Source organism: Armigeres subalbatus, chromosome 2, assembly GCF_024139115.2.
Source record: "Armigeres subalbatus isolate Guangzhou_Male chromosome 2, GZ_Asu_2, whole genome shotgun sequence".
NCBI lineage: Eukaryota > Metazoa > Arthropoda > Insecta > Diptera > Culicidae > Armigeres > Armigeres subalbatus.
Window position 1 is genome coordinate 447,633,597 of NC_085140.1, and position 15,780 is coordinate 447,649,376.

The window sequence follows — 15,780 nt, forward strand, 5'->3', positions numbered from 1 at the left end:
AAAATCTGTGTCCCATCCCAAGACGTCGAGGACCCAAGGAGTGTACGATTAATAATATTCTTAGCAAGAAGTCACTCCCAACGATTTGTTAATCAAGTATTTCCTCCTGAATGTGAAACAGTTTGAACGGCTGTCCCTGTTTCTTCCTTTCGAAGATTCAAAACTCTTCGTTGATCATGTTATTTATTACTTAATAATCTGATTGCCGGGGAGTTCTAGATTTTCTCCCAAATTCAAGCCTGCACGGTGTTATTTCGCCAACGGTGGTCTATGCATAGATTCAAACACTGGAACTGGTGTACGCATAGTAACAACAAAAAATCCTTGTATTTAGGGAACATCCATTAATTACGTAACGCTTAGAGGGGAAGGGGTTCCCTGAAGTGTGACAATCCATACAATTTTTTTAGAAAACTCGCACTAAAAAGTGTGTATGACGCACATAGGGGGAGGGTAGTATTGGGGAAATTGCATTTATTTATAAGCGTGTACGTAATTAATGGATCTTCCCATATTTATAAAGTGAATATTTTCATTTTCTAAAGAATCACTCGGTGGCTAAGGTGATCCATACATAATGTCATGCTCAGAATGTCGGACAATAACCTGGTGAAAATGGAAAAATATATTAAGCTCGTTTAGTGGAATGTATTAAACCGTCTAAGACGAAGTCGACGAGTCGAGTCAAGTACAAGATCACTGGGAAGACGACCACACAGTTGTGGTCGAAATGCGTATCTGCAAAAGATAACGAAAATCAACTGGGGTGGAATTAAATGGACAGTACTTAATTTCATTGTAGACGGTTTTAGTGAAAATGGTTCCTGATAGGGATCCGCCGCGCAGGGACAACAAGAAGACGAGGTGCGCAGAGAGAGCAAGGTGGTTCGATTTGGAGTTCCTTCCGTGGGATTATAAAGTATAAAGTTGGCGACGATGCAAATACTCGACCGAGCTGACTGAAGACGAATTCTTATGTACTGCCAGAGTACTTAGTCGTTTGAAGTCAACAAATCAAATGAAATAAATTTCGTTTTTAGAATGTCATGGTGCTATGCAATGTAAGCCGCCGACAGTTTATGGCAATCCCGTTGAAACTACAGAGGATTTCACCAGAAAGGCTATTTTCTTGAAAATTCTTATATTTTTTCGTTTAAAAATCGAAAAAAGCTGTTCGTAAAAATCTAAGAACTTTTAATGAAAATTCTAAAGAATATCCATCGAAATTTCAGAAAACATCTACCGTTGAAATTCTGAGTAAATTTCCTTAAAAAATAAGGGAAGATCTTTTTGTAGAATTTTAAAAGAAAGAAAGACAGGATCACCATCTTTGACCAGAGCTCGCTTTCAGACTGAATACCTAACACTTATCAGCAGACAACGGACAGGACATTCACAGACAGCACCTTGTGAACAAGTGTGAGCGTTTTTTTTTCATAACAAATGTAGTTTTTTTGAAGACAAGGCCTATTCGACCAAATGACATGTAGGGCATACGGCTTTTTCGGCTAAATGGTTAGTTTGGTTAGTTTGGTTAGTTTAAGAATACCCTTTGGCAATTTTCAAAACCATTTCTCCACATAATAAACTGCATCGGACAGATGGAATTTTGGCTACAGATAGCTTTCCTTTAACAGACAAATGTATATAAACCAGTCGTCAAATTTCCATGGTTCAATAATAATAAGTTAAATAATCATTAGTTGGCCAATCTTATCACTCATTGGCGTGCGCATCGCTTTTTTGCTCGAGTTTGACGTTTGCCGTTCACTACCGCCATCTGGTTCTACAACTGAAATCAATAGATGTCGGGCAAGTGTTTGAACGACGATAAATTTGATGAGTAAATGTTCAATGTGTTATGTCTGTTTGTCTGTGGCTTTCGGCTTAACGTCATATTCGGCCATGTGGTATTAGGTCAAATGACTTTCAATCAAACGACCCTTCGTCTTAAAAAAAAAAATTCTCGTAGAATTTCCGAAGAATTACTAATAGACAACATAAGGAACAACATAATTTCACGAAATCCAAAAGAAATTTTGTAAAAAAATCCAGTTGAAGAAATTCCGTTGGAAATAGTTTTCCGTGAAAGTAAAAAAATCACAAGGAAATCTGTATAAATTCGAAGCATGCATGCCCGGATGGCATGAAAGGCAGAAACTCCTAAACAATTTCCCGTGAAAACTTTACAGCAATTCCAGTTGAAAATTCGAAAAACTTGGAAGAATCTCCTGGGACAGCTCATTAGATTTTGGCGGGGAAATCTTCCGCTAATATATTAAAATATCCTGAAAAAAAAATTACGTTACGAACGTAGTAAAAAAATCGCCAAGCCATCGCCGACCAAAATTAGGATAAAATGTTACCGAAGTTGACGATTTTCGGATCGAGTTGACCTCTAATCGGTAGTCAGAATCCATGAACGTACCTTAACGGGATATTTTATTAGATGTTCTGCAACCAAAATAAATATTATTATATGAGCAAAAGTTAAAATTTTCAGTAACAACAAAAAAAATGGCTCGATTATCCGAGAAAGTTTCGATTATCCGGAGTGAAATTTTTTTCAACAACGGATAATCGGAGTGAGTTCGGCCTGTATATAGAAAAAGGCATCAATCTGGGGATTTTAATTGGTTTTTTTTCCTATGAACGATTAACAAGTAATTCATAAATCTTTGGAAAATTATCTTAAAAAAATATTGTTTGATCCACGACAATTCAAGTTTACGCCATTTTTAACGTAACGATGATCCTTAATTTTTTAGAACATTGTGGAGCCATGGATATAATTGTAATGCCCTTCTTTTCAAGCCTTATGGATCAAACATACATACAGATAGCATGTCAAAGTAAGTCGATTTATCATATACATTTCGGGGCCCACGGGCCTTGTGGTCAAACATTTACTGTTATGCATTGTTGTTCGAGAAAGGCAAAAATATTGACTTCAGCAAAACAATCCAATTAATTATTAAACACTTTGATGGGATGCGTAGAAGCTCTTTTTATTTTTACATTTCCCAGCTTTTCCCATTGCTACTTTCCTGAAGCTTTAAGGTTCAGGTTGGCTAACTGTTATACTGAAAAGCTCTACAATAGTTCATCTATTACTCAAACCATTATAACACAAGCAGATGTTGATGCACGGAGCGCCGCGAGTACGACTTGTTGCTGCCATCGGCGTGTCTCGTCAGACAAACTGACGATACAAAACACTTATAACAGTTTCACTGACAGCATAAAGTAACATCGAACTGGATGGATGTATCACGTCTTTTTTGTCATGCGTTGTTCATAGGTGAAATTTCGTTGGTGAAGCAATGCTTGGTAGATTTAAGCTTTCTTAGTGAAGCATCAGTAGATTTGCATTTTTTTGGGAACAAATATGATTACTTTTTTGAATAAACGATTTCTATAATAACTAAAAAAACCGTAAATCTGACAATTATTTTATAAATTCTTGAAATATAAAATTCTGCTTTATTTAAATACACAAATGTATGCTTTTTATACATGCTACAATTTTGAAATAATACAAAATTGAATACAGTTGTATTAAAATCTTCCGAAATTCTATGTGCCAAAATGTTATACCGTTTCTTTAAAGTACTTTTGCAGAACTGTATTAAAATGTGCCAACCGCCAGTACACCAATATTTTTCGTTGTTTTTTCTATGTAACTTTTGCGCACAATATGGCCAACCGCCAACATTCAATAGTGACCAACAAGACTTCATCAATTGTTGCAAAATTCGGTTGACGATGGCTATATGAAAAGTTGTCGAAGCTTGTTTGAAACCTCTGGGCTGTCTGTCTAAAATGACTTTTTTGAGGTGGAAGACTATTTCAGAGCCTCCAAATACTGCGTACAGGTGACGTGTCCAACGAACGAGTTGAATGGTGAAGACTTTTATTTACTGCACAGGCCGGTCTAAGTGACCTTTCGAAGAGTAAGGCCTTTTCTTCTTCTAGAATAACCAGTACCTTCCTAGTTTGTAGATACCCATATTCGGTTGTTTATGACAGCTTTGAGGTTCAAGTCTTTTTTCAGCTTTCCCCATTTGTTCCTTATTATTACATAATAATTATTAATCTAAATCTTATTTGATTTAACAATTTGTCTTTTTTCATCTAGTTTGTCTTATTTGTCTCATTTGATCTTTACTTGTCTTACTCTTGGTCTTAATTCATTCACTTGTATTACTTGTTTCACTTATCTCCAAGGCCTCACTTGACTTTACTCTGTTCTTCTTCTTTTCTTTATTGGTAATACATCCTTATTACCTGGACAGTCGTTTGCCTCGCAGCTTAAAATGTTCATTAAGCCACTTCCACAGTTATTAACTGTAAGTGTTTATAAGCCCAGTTACCATTTTTGCATTCGTATATCATGATAAGCCAATACGATGATACTTTTTATGCTCTAGGGAAGTCGAGACAATTTACCTAATCCGAAAAATTGCCTCCAGACTACACCGGGAATCGAACCCAGTCACCCCTCAGCAGTATGGTAGCTTTATAGCCGCGCGTCTTACCGCACGCACGGCTAAGGAGGGCCCCTTGACTCACTTCTGCCAAGTTGTCTTACTTGTCTTATTTGTCCCATTTGCCTTTGTTTGTCTCATTCCTAATTTGTCTTATCCCATTTGTCTTATTTGTCTTATTTGTCTTATTTGGTTCTTATTTGTCTTTATTTGTCTTATTCGTCTTTCTAGTTTGTCTTTATTTGTCTTATTTGTCTTTATTTGTCTTTATTTGTCTTATTTTGTCTTATTTGTTCGCCTTATTGTCTTATTTGTCTTTATTTGTTCTATTTGTCTTATTTGCTCTTATTTGTCTTATTTGTCTTATTTGTCTTATTTGTCTTATTTGTCTTGCCATTTGTCTTTAGTTTGTCTTGTATTTGCTTTATTTGTCTTATTTGCCTTATTTGTCTTTATTTGTCTGTATTTCTCTTATTTGTTTTATTTGTCTTTATTTGTCTTATTTGTCTTTATTTGTCTTTAGTTTTACCCTATTTGTCTTATTTGTCTTCATTTGTCTTTATTTGTCTCATTTGTCATCTTTATTTGTCTTATTTGTCTTCATTTGTTTTATTTTGTTTTATTTGTCTGCATTTGTTCTATTTGTCTTATTTGTCTTATTTGTCTTATTTGTCCTATTTTGTTCTATTTTGTCTTATTTGTATTCAGTCTGTCTTATTTGTCTTATTTGTCTTATTTATCTTATTTTGTCTTATTTGTCTTATTTGTCTTTCATTTGTCTACTATTTGTCTTATTTGTCTCACTTGTCTCATTTGTTCTATTTGTCTTATTTGTCTTATTTGTCTTATTTGTCTAATTTGTCATTTGTCTTATTTGTCTTGATAGTCTTATACTTATTTGGTCTTATTTTGTCTTTATTTGTCTTATTTGTCTCTATTTGTCTTCATTTGTCTTCTATTTGTCTTATTTGTCTTATTTGTCTTATTTGGTCTTATTTGTCTCTATTTGTCTTTATTTTGTCTTTATTTGTCTTATTTGTCACTTTATTTGTCTTATTTGTCTTTATTTGTTCATTATTTGTCTTATTTGTCTTATCACTGGATGTCTTATTTGTCTTTATTTGTCTTATTTGTCTTTATTTGTCTTATTTGTCCCATTTTTTCTTATTTGTCTTCATTTTGTTTTATTTATGTTATTTGTATTCCGTTTGTTATATATGTCTTTATTATCCTATTCATCTTATTTGTCTCTATTTGTCTCATTGTTTTTTTGTCTTCATTTGGTTTTATCTCATCATCTCTTATTTGGTTCATTTGTCTTCATTTGTCTTTACCGTTTGTCTTATTTGTCTCTATTTGGTTCAGCTCTGTCTTCCATTTGTCTTATTTGTTCTCATTTCCTCCATTTTATTTATTCTATTTGTCTTCATTTGTCTCATTTGTTTTTTATCTCATTTGTCTCATTTCTCTGGTCTTGATTTGTCTCATTTTGTTCTTATTTGTCTTCAGTTTGTCTTTATTTTGTCTTATTTGTCTTTATTTGTCTCTTGCTTGTCTTGTTTTGTCTTATTTGGTCTTATTTGTCTTATTTGTCTTCATTTGTCTCATTTGTTCATATTTGCCTTATTTGTCTCATTTGTCTTATTTGTCTTATTTGTCTTTATTTGGTCTCATCATCCAGAATTTGTCTTTCTGGTCCCATCTGTCCCATCTCCCATCCCATCTGGTCCCATCTTGTCCCATTTGTCTATCCCATCTATCCCATCCGTCCCATCCTGAACCCCATTTGTTCTATTTGTCTTATTTTTATCCCATCTGTCTTATCTGTACCGGCTGTGCCTTATTTGGTCTTTATTTGTCTAAACCCCATCTTATTTGTCTTATTTGTCTTATTTGTCTTTCTATTTGTCTTATTTATAGTTTGCGTAGGTTTAATAATTTATCTAGGTATTTGTCTTTATTTGGTGCTTATTTGTACTCGCTTGATGCGCTTAATGCTTAGGTATAAACTTGAAGAGCCAGGAGCTACCATTTCCTTGATCTTTATTCAACAACCGCGTTTGTACCTGTCGGTAGATTTCCAAGCTCTCAGCAACATCAAGTTTCCACGGAGAAGAGACATTTCTTAAAATTTTAATGTTTGATGTCGTAATTGAATGATTTTCCTGATATACATGTTCAGCTACCTTAGACCTAAACTCATAATTTAATCCCTTATCAGTTTCCTCTTAGCCTTACTTACTTCTGCAATATGTTCTTTGAACCTTACATCTAACGATCTTTTGTTTGACCTACATATACTTTATCACACTGTGAACAATTAATTTGATAAACCCCGGCCTTATTTAACATTTCTACTCTATCCTTTGTGGAGCCCAACAGTGTCTTCAGTTGATTGCTTCTGCTGGAGAATACTAAATCGATGCCGAATTTCCTCAGTCGATGGCGTAGCTGGTGGGTGATGTGTCGATCATAGGGGACCGATACCCTCTTCAGCGGTTCATCGATTGGTCTTAGTGTTGTCAGTTCTATTTGTCTTTAGGTTCCTCTGCTTCTTGTTGATGATTGTCTGTATTTGGTCTTATTTTGTCTTATTGATCCTCGCTGTTTCCAAGATGTGTTGTAGCTCCTTCGTTTTTCCTTCTTCGCTCAGGGGAATCGTCTGCATCCTGTGGATCATGTGATGAAAAGCTGCCCTTATTTGTGCTGATACGAATTATTTGATCTGTATGGGATGAGTCTCATGGTATTAGTCTTGGCTAGTCTTGTAGATTTCGAAGTCTTATGTTGTCTTTATTCCTTGATAACCAGTAGATCCAAGAAAGGTAATTTACCTTCCTTTTCCTCCTCGTGGTTTTATTTGATGTCTTATTTGCTCGTTATTTGTCGCTTCCAAAATCCTGGGTAGATCTTTCCGGTTGATGATGCTGAAAATGTCGTCCACGTATCTCCACCACTTCTCGGGTAGTACTCCTTGTTCCTCTAGGTTGTCCTCCAAATTCGCCATGAATAATTCGCACAAAAACGGTGATAGCGGATTTCCATAGGTGCACCCTTCGTTTGTTTGTAGAAGCTTCCACGGAATGTAAAGTAGTTCTCATTCATGCATAATCTTGCAAGCTTGAGATACATCTTTACCTTTCCTCGCCATCTGGTCCCATCTGTCTCATCTGTCCCATCTGGTCCCATGCAAGTCCCATCTAGTCCCAATCTTGTCTTATTTGTCTTATTTGTTCTATTTGGTCTTTATTTGTCTTTATTTGTCCTCTATTTGTCTTATTTAGTCTTATTTGTCTTATTCTGTCTTATTTTGTCTTATTTTGGTCTTATTTGTCTTTATTTCTGACTTCATTTGTCTTTATTTTGTCTTATCTGTCTTATTTGTCCTTATTTGTCTTATTTGTCTGAGTCTGTCTTATTTGTCTTATTTGTCTTATCTAGTCTTATTTTGTCTTTATTTGCCTTATTTGTCTATTTGTCTTTATTTGTCTTTATTTGTCTTATTCATCATCTATTTGTTCTTATTTGTCTTTATTTTTGTCTTATTTGTCTTATTGCATTTGTCTTATTTGTCTTATTTGGTCTTTATTTGTTCTATTTGTCTTATTTGTCTGACTTATTTTGTCTTATTTGTCTTTATTTGTTTTATTTGTCCTATTTGTCTTATTTGCCTAAGTTGTCTTATTTGTCTTATTTGGTTCTTATTTGTCTTCCATTATCTTATTTATTTTATTTGTCTTATTTGTCTTATTTGTCTTTATTTGTCTTTATTAGTGCCTTTATTTGGTCTTTATTTGTCTTATTTTGTTTTATTTGTTCTATTTGTCTTATTTGTCTTATTTGTCTTTATTTGTCTTATTTGTCTTATTTGGTTCATTTTGTCTTATTTGTCTTCATTTGTCTTATTTGTCCTATTTTGTCTTATTTTCTGGCTCAAGTTGTCTTTATTTGTTAGAATAGGGCTTGGTAATGGTCAGTATGGCTACCGCTTCTTCCTCACAGGAGGTCATGGGTTCAATCCCAGACCCGTTCCAAACCTCCTAATTTCTATCTTTTCATATCTTTCTCATGTTTTAGCAATCGCTAGAACTGGGAATGGGCTGTCATAACGTTCCCATCTTCTATCCCTATACCTACAACTTGATTAGTTCTAGCAGTAACTGTTAGAATTCGAAATGAGCGAAAAAGTACGTTTCGGCATCCAATTACACCACCCTTTTATTACTATCACATTGGCAACCCGTTAACCAAGACGAACCTCTGCCATAAAACGCTAACCCCCAGATTCCAATAAAAATACGCAGGAACTCGTGGCGAGTGCAGAGTTATTCTCGGCTTGCAGTGGGCGAGTGACTGCATCATCTATTCCTTCCAATTCCCCGATGACCGTTAGGACGTGGCCAGCGTCGTTATCGACCATCCAAAATTCTAGAGCTCTCGGACTGAGAGCTCTAAGGTTGGAGAGCAAGTCCCATGCTTCCATCCATTGGTTCCCTGTGCAATTGCGATTGTTCTGGTCGATCACGAAATGCACGGTAATCATGCTCATACTCATGCTCATGCAATAATTGTTTGCGAGCGTCTTAGGGGAGATGTTACACGGTTTAAATAACTATTGCCTTCCTTTTACTTCCACTAATTTACGTTAATAAGAATCATTTTTTAATAAATGGGAACGATAAATGGGCAATCTTGCATGTCCTTCATGGAATATTTGAAACGCCTGAGCATAAAAATAATTAAAATTCAGAAAAATATATATAGCTCTTTTAGTGGAATGTATTCAACCGTCTAAGACGAATTAAGTACTGTCCATTTAGTTCCACCAGTTAATCTTATCTTTGCAGATACGTATTTCGACCACAACTGTGTGGTCGTCTTCACTCGTACACTCGACTAAGTCGAGTCAAGTACAAGACACTGAAGACGACCACACAGTTGTGGTCGAAATACGTATCTGCAAAGATCACGAAAATTAACTGGTGGAATTAAATGGACAGTACTTAATTCGTCTTAGACGGTTGATAATTAAAATTGCCAAAAAGAATTTTGTAATGCAAACAGATATTCTTTTACATGAATTTATTTCAGTAATAAACAAATTACTTGCATGACTATTCGAAACTAATGAGCTTTTCTCATTCTATTTTGAGCGATTACCATTGACACACTAACTAAATCATTTGTAATTTTATCCCACGTGAATAATACGTTCACTAATTAATAATCTACCATTATGAGTCCAGCAGAGCTTGAAGCGGTTGTTATCTATAGCAGATACTCCTTCCATACAGGCTATAATTTCCAGTAATTATCTCAACATCCCCGCACAACTACCCATTTCGAAACTGAATGTACTGCATTTCGTTCATTAAAATTCATATCACTTTTATCAGCCATCCTTCCCTCACCCAAAGTTGTACACTTCATTGGGCACTGCAGCTCGAGGGATGACACTCTGATGCCATAAAACTCTCTTTAATCTGTAATTTTACACAGAGAGCACGCGAGCGAAAATGCTGGCCCCACTCCAGCATGAACGCAAGCAGCTTCCGACGAGGTTGTTGCATTCCCATCGAAAGCCCTGTATCGGGTGTCAAACCCAAGTGTGGTGGCATCCGCACGATTAAGTTGATGGTGCGTCGAACTCTAAATGCAAATCCCCCATTTTATGGACACCACGCACCAGTCCGCACTACATACGTCTTAAATTCGGTTCCACTGGAGCCCATAACTCATAATTACGTTCTCTATTCATTAGATCCCTTTTTTATCGCACCCCTCTCGGGACAACAGCCCCTGCCAAAATGTGGGGTGTTTCAGAACGCAGTCGACGAGAATTGCATGACAAGGATTCCCTTTGTGTGTGAGCATTACTGAAAAGGAGGCGATGAAAATAATTCCGAAGCATCAAAATGGTTCAAGACTGGAGCCTTCCCTCATGCATAGCAAACTATAGATACGAGCTGCCAGGCAGGAGGTTGCTTTCGAAACGAAACAGTGATAAACACCATGGTAACTGGCCCCATCGAGGCTTTAAGAACAGCGTGTGGTGTATGCAGCAGACTACTAGATACGATCGGTGGTGCGACCAGTAAGTAGGAATATTCTCCCGCTTCCATAACAATGACACTGCTTGAAAGCATTCTTCCGAAAACGGAGTCCTTATTTGACGGAAATCGTCTTGCTTCTACTGCCACAGCAGTTGTTGCCCAGAGAAGGATGATGGGTTACTGCGAGGAAATTAAATTACACATATTCAATGATAAAGTATTGTTAGAAGCAAACAGCACGGTGTGTCTGTAATATAATTTTATGTCTGAATGCTACCGCTTTTTTGTGGTAATGGATCAGCTGTTCAAAAGAAAATCATTCGCTCGAGATTTACTTGAGAAGGTAACTAAATATTCTCAGAAAAAATCACCATTGGAATAATTCGGAAAACAACTTCACTCTGATGAACCGTAACCTTTCGAGGAAAAGCTTCCGAAAATACTTTCACCCTTACAGCTGCCATGACCTCCTTCTTCTTGGTGGTCAGCCATCAGGATTTTGTTTGGATTAAATCATCGGCCATTCCTGGTGTATCGGCAAAAGGGTTTTGCCCCCTCAAGGGCAACCCATTTATGGTTTCCGAACAAGTATCCATGAGCTTCCTTCCCCAAAGGAGTTCCACATTGCTTAGTAACTGAATAAAGAAGAGCTACCGAAGCGATTCTACGAACGAAGCAGTTGAGCCTTCCTGTACGGAGCGACATGGATCAGAGCAAGTGCTTCGAATTTTTTAATCGTTTACTGGTTGATAAATTATTGCTGCTTGCGGCAGAGGAATTCAATAAAGAAGAGAAGAATTCATGTTTGGCGTTCCATTCCCCAGCCCCACAGCATCGATGCTGCGCGTGCCGGAAACTCCCCAACAGCATAGAATGTTGCTACCAAGCGGAGGGATTTTCGCCGCCAAAAAGTGAGCACTTGCCGTAGACATAATCGAATTATGTGGAGATTGCGAGCTTGCGACGAAACGGAATAAGTGACAGATAATCAATTATGCCTTGTCGAGCGGATGTGCCAACTTAATCGCTCACCTGCGGTCCAATTCTCAGAACTGCACAGCGCGTACCGAGCATCAGATGCAAAGCTGCCGCAAATATTGAAATGGGAATTTTCGATTTATTCTTTGGATTCAGCATGACATGGTTTGACTGCATATTCGTGTCAACAGGTGCTGTTTGCGCTTCTCGGGTGAAAAAGTTGCGCCAAGGGATAGAGCGGAAGTTCAGATAATAACTTTATGAGCGCATCAGCTGTCGGACTTTTTTTTATGCCAAATAAGTTTTATTGTACGTTATTTTGCTTCTAGGAGTCGAATGTGGAATTCTGTTTAAGAAGGGAATATAGCCGAAAAGATCTTGGCTGGATCAAACTTATTTTAGGAGAATACGGAACGGAAATACGAATGCTTCGCCAGTCGAGCAACAGATCTGTTAGGCAGTCAAAATCTTAGTTCAATATTAAATCGATTGAATGCAATTTGTAGATAAGTTATTTAAGCTTAGCTTAGCTCATATATAACCTACTACATGATTGATCAGAACTGGTGTGAATTTCGGAGGAATTCTGGGAGGAATTGCCGGAGATGAAGACATTTCTCTAAAGCAGCGGTTCTCAACCTGGGGTACCTCGCACAAAAAAACGTAATGGCGGATGTAGAACTAATTTAATAAAAACTTATTGGTAAAGTTTTGATATTTATTGTTCTAAAACATGGTATTGTACATAATATTCATGACAAATAAATATGAAAAATATAAATATATAAATAAATTAAAGGCATTTGAATCCTGCCAGCACAGTGTATGAAGAGCTGTGTGACAAAAGACCAACAGACAACAGGTCAAATGATCAAATTTTAAAAATCTCTAATGTCGATACAAGATGTTGAATGAGATGTTAAGAATATGTTTCTTAACAAAAATCTACAATCTAAAGGCCTTCGTCCGTAAAGCTCAATACCTTCGATGAAAGCGTCCTTTTTCTTAGTGGCTCGTAAGCCTCTTTTGAAAGACTCCAAAGCCATCTTTCAAAAGGTTCGAAGGCCTTCATTCAAGAGGCTCGGAAGCTTACTTTTAAGAGGTGCGGAAGCCTTCTTTCAAGAGGCTCGGAGGCCTCCTTTGGAGTGGCTCGGAAGCTTTCTCTCAAGAGACGCAAAACCTTCTTTCAAGAGGCTCAAAAGCCTTCTTTAGAAAGAGCCGGAAGCCTCCTTTCAAGAGGCTCGGAAACCTCCTTTCAAGAGACTCGGAATCTTACTTTCAAGAGTGCGGAAGCCTTCTTTCAAGAGGCTCGGAAGCCTCCTTTCAAGAGGCTCGAAAGCATTTTTCAAGAGGCTCGTAAGCCTTTTTAAAAGATGCTCGGAAGCCCTCGTTTAAGAAGGCCCGGAAGCCTTCTTTCGAAAGGCCCGGAAGCCCCCTTTCAAGAGACCCGGAAGCCCCCTTTCAAGAGACCCGGAAGCCTCCTTACGAGAGGCTCGGAAGCCTCCTTACGAGAGGCTCGGAAGCCTTTTTTCAAGAGCCTTGGAAGCTTATTTTCAAGAGGGGCGGAAGCTTATTTTCAAGAGGTGTGGAAGCCTTCTTTCAAGAGGCTCGGAAGCCTCCTTTCAAGAGGCTCGGAAGCCTCCTTTCAAGAGGCTCGGAAGCCTCCTTTCAAGAGGCTCGGAAGCCTCCTTTCAAGAGGCCTGGAAGCCTCCTTCAAGAGGCCCGGAAGCCTCCTTCAAGAGGCCTGGAAGCCTCTTCAAGAGGCCTGGAAGCCTCCTTTCAAGAGGCTCAGCCTTCAAGAGCCTCCTCCCTTCAAGAGGCCTGGAAGCCTCCTCTCAAGAGGCTCGGAAGCCTCCTTCAAGAGGCCTGGAAGCCTCCTTTCAAGAGGGCTCGGAAGCCCTTTAGGCTCAGAAGCCTCCTTTCAAGAGGCTCTGGAAGCCTCTTCAAGAGGCTCGGAAGCCTCCTTTCAAGAGGCTCGAAGCCTTTCAAAAGACGCGGAAGCCTCCTCTCAAGAGGCTCGAAGCCTCCTTTCAAGAGGCCTCGGAAGCCTCCTTTCAAGAGGCTCTGATTTACAAAGGAATTCATGGGTAATTTTTAAGGAATTCATGGGAATTTTCTAAATAATTCCGGGGGGAATTTGCGAAGAAATTCCGGAGGGATTCTGGAGGGAATATCCGAAGAAATTCCGGAGGGAATATCCAAAGCAATTCCTGAGGAAATATCCAAAGGAATTCCGGAGCGAATATTTAAAAGAATTTCGGAGGGAATATGCCGAAACCAAAATCCCGGAGGGAATATCCAAACGAATTCCGAAGGGAATATCCAAAGGAATGCCGGAGGGAATATCCAAAGGAATTCCAGAGGGAATATCCAAAGGAATTCCGGAGGGAATGTGCAAAGGAATTCCGGAGGGAATATCCAAAGGAATTCCGAAGGGAATGTCCAAAGGAATTCCGGAGGGAATATAAAAAGGCATTCCGGAGGGAATATCCAAAGGCATTCCGGAGGGAATATCCATAGGAATTCCGGAGGGAATATAAAAAGGAATTCCGGAGGGAATATCCAAAGGCATTCCGGAGGGAATGTCCAAAGGAACACCGGAGGGAATGTCCAAAGGAATTCCGGAGGGATTGTCCAAAGGAATTCCGGAGGGAATATCCATAGGAATTCCGGAGGGAATATCAAAAGGAATTCCGGAGGTAACATCCAAAGAAAATCCGGAGGGAATATTCAAAGGAATTCCGGAGGGAACATCCAAAGGAATTCGGGAGGGAATACCCAAAGAAATTCAGGGGGAAATATCCAAAGGAATTTCGGAGGGAATATCCAAAGGAATTCCGGGAAAAATTACCAAACGAACTCCGGGGGAAATTTTCGAAGAAATTCCGGAGGAAATTTCAGAAGGAATTCAGGGGGGAATTTCCAAAGGAATTCTGGAGGGATTTCCGAAAAAAAATCGGGAGGGAGGATTTCCGAAGGAATTTCAAGGTGTATTTCCGAAGAATATTCGGGAGGAATTTCCCCCCGGAAGTCCTTATGAAATTCTCCTCAGATTTCCATCAAAAAGTCTCATCAAAATTCCTTCAGAAATATTCCCACCGTTTTTTTCGGAAATCCCCCCCGAATCCACGAAGATTCACGAAGAAGAAATGTCCGAAAGAAGCATGGCGGGAATTTCTGAAGGAATCCTGTTGGGAATTACCGGAGAGAGTCTCCGACGGAATATCGTGGCAAATTCCCGAAGGAATTCACGGGGAAATTTCCTTAGGAATTCCTGGGGGAATTCCAAGGAGAATTATTTCAATGAAATTTGAGGTTAGAACTGTCTGGAGCAATTTTTGAATGAATTGCAGGGGAATTTATAATATCAAAATGAAAATTAGATTTTGATATTGATATGGAATATTTTGCTTTATGCTTTGAGCTTAAAATGCAATTTTATTCAAAATGGACTATCTTTGTATTTGTAAGCATGTAATTTCTTTTTCATAAGTTTTTGATAATTATTGCCTCATTTTTTTAAATAAATTTCATATTTGGTATTTGCTTTTACTTTGATTTCTTCGTTTAAAAAATTTCATACATATATTTTTTTTGCGTGAAATATTTAAAGTTTTCCATGGGACTCCGTATTTTTAAATTACGGATGATGAAGAGAACATTGTTTGATCTTCTCTTCATTAAATGCAGTTCAAACACAGTTCTAACATTGGTCTTCAGGCCTTCTAATGTTTTATTTCATTTTCATTCAACGGCCATGGTATCATAGACATGTAGGTATGTGGGATGTTTTAAGGATCAACGTCGCAAATGTGACTAGAAATATGCAACTTATCGATGTTACCGTGGTGGAATTACTTTAGTTACGCATAGAAATTTCAATTCGATATTTTTAATAGTTGTTACGTCAACCATGAAATCATGGGCAGCATAGCTATTTTTTTTTTCTCATGGAGTAATTCTTTATTGAAGGAACATTGCCACCTACTCAATTCCGAGCTATGCGATCATGGGCAGATCAAGTATTATCACTTCCATTCTAGTTTTTTTCAAATCGTCAGCAAATGAATTGATTTCAAATACAATTCTCCGTAAATTAATTCCGCAAAGAATGACCCCTCCAATAAATCATCGTACACTACAAATCTCCGAGCAATTGCCATCCCCAGCAATGCTCGACCTCTTAATCCCATGAATTAATTCCTCGGCATGTCTTTCGGACTGGCCCCCCTTTTCATCGGCATCTCCTTTATTCCACATAT

General features: G+C 37.9%; 1 protein-coding gene across 6 annotated transcripts in view; it reads right to left on the bottom strand.

The window, feature by feature from the left end:
• Positions 1–15,780, bottom strand: part of LOC134213704 (protein sickie) — a 241,842-nt gene that overhangs the window by 224,685 nt on the left and 1,377 nt on the right. The window lies entirely within an intron of this gene.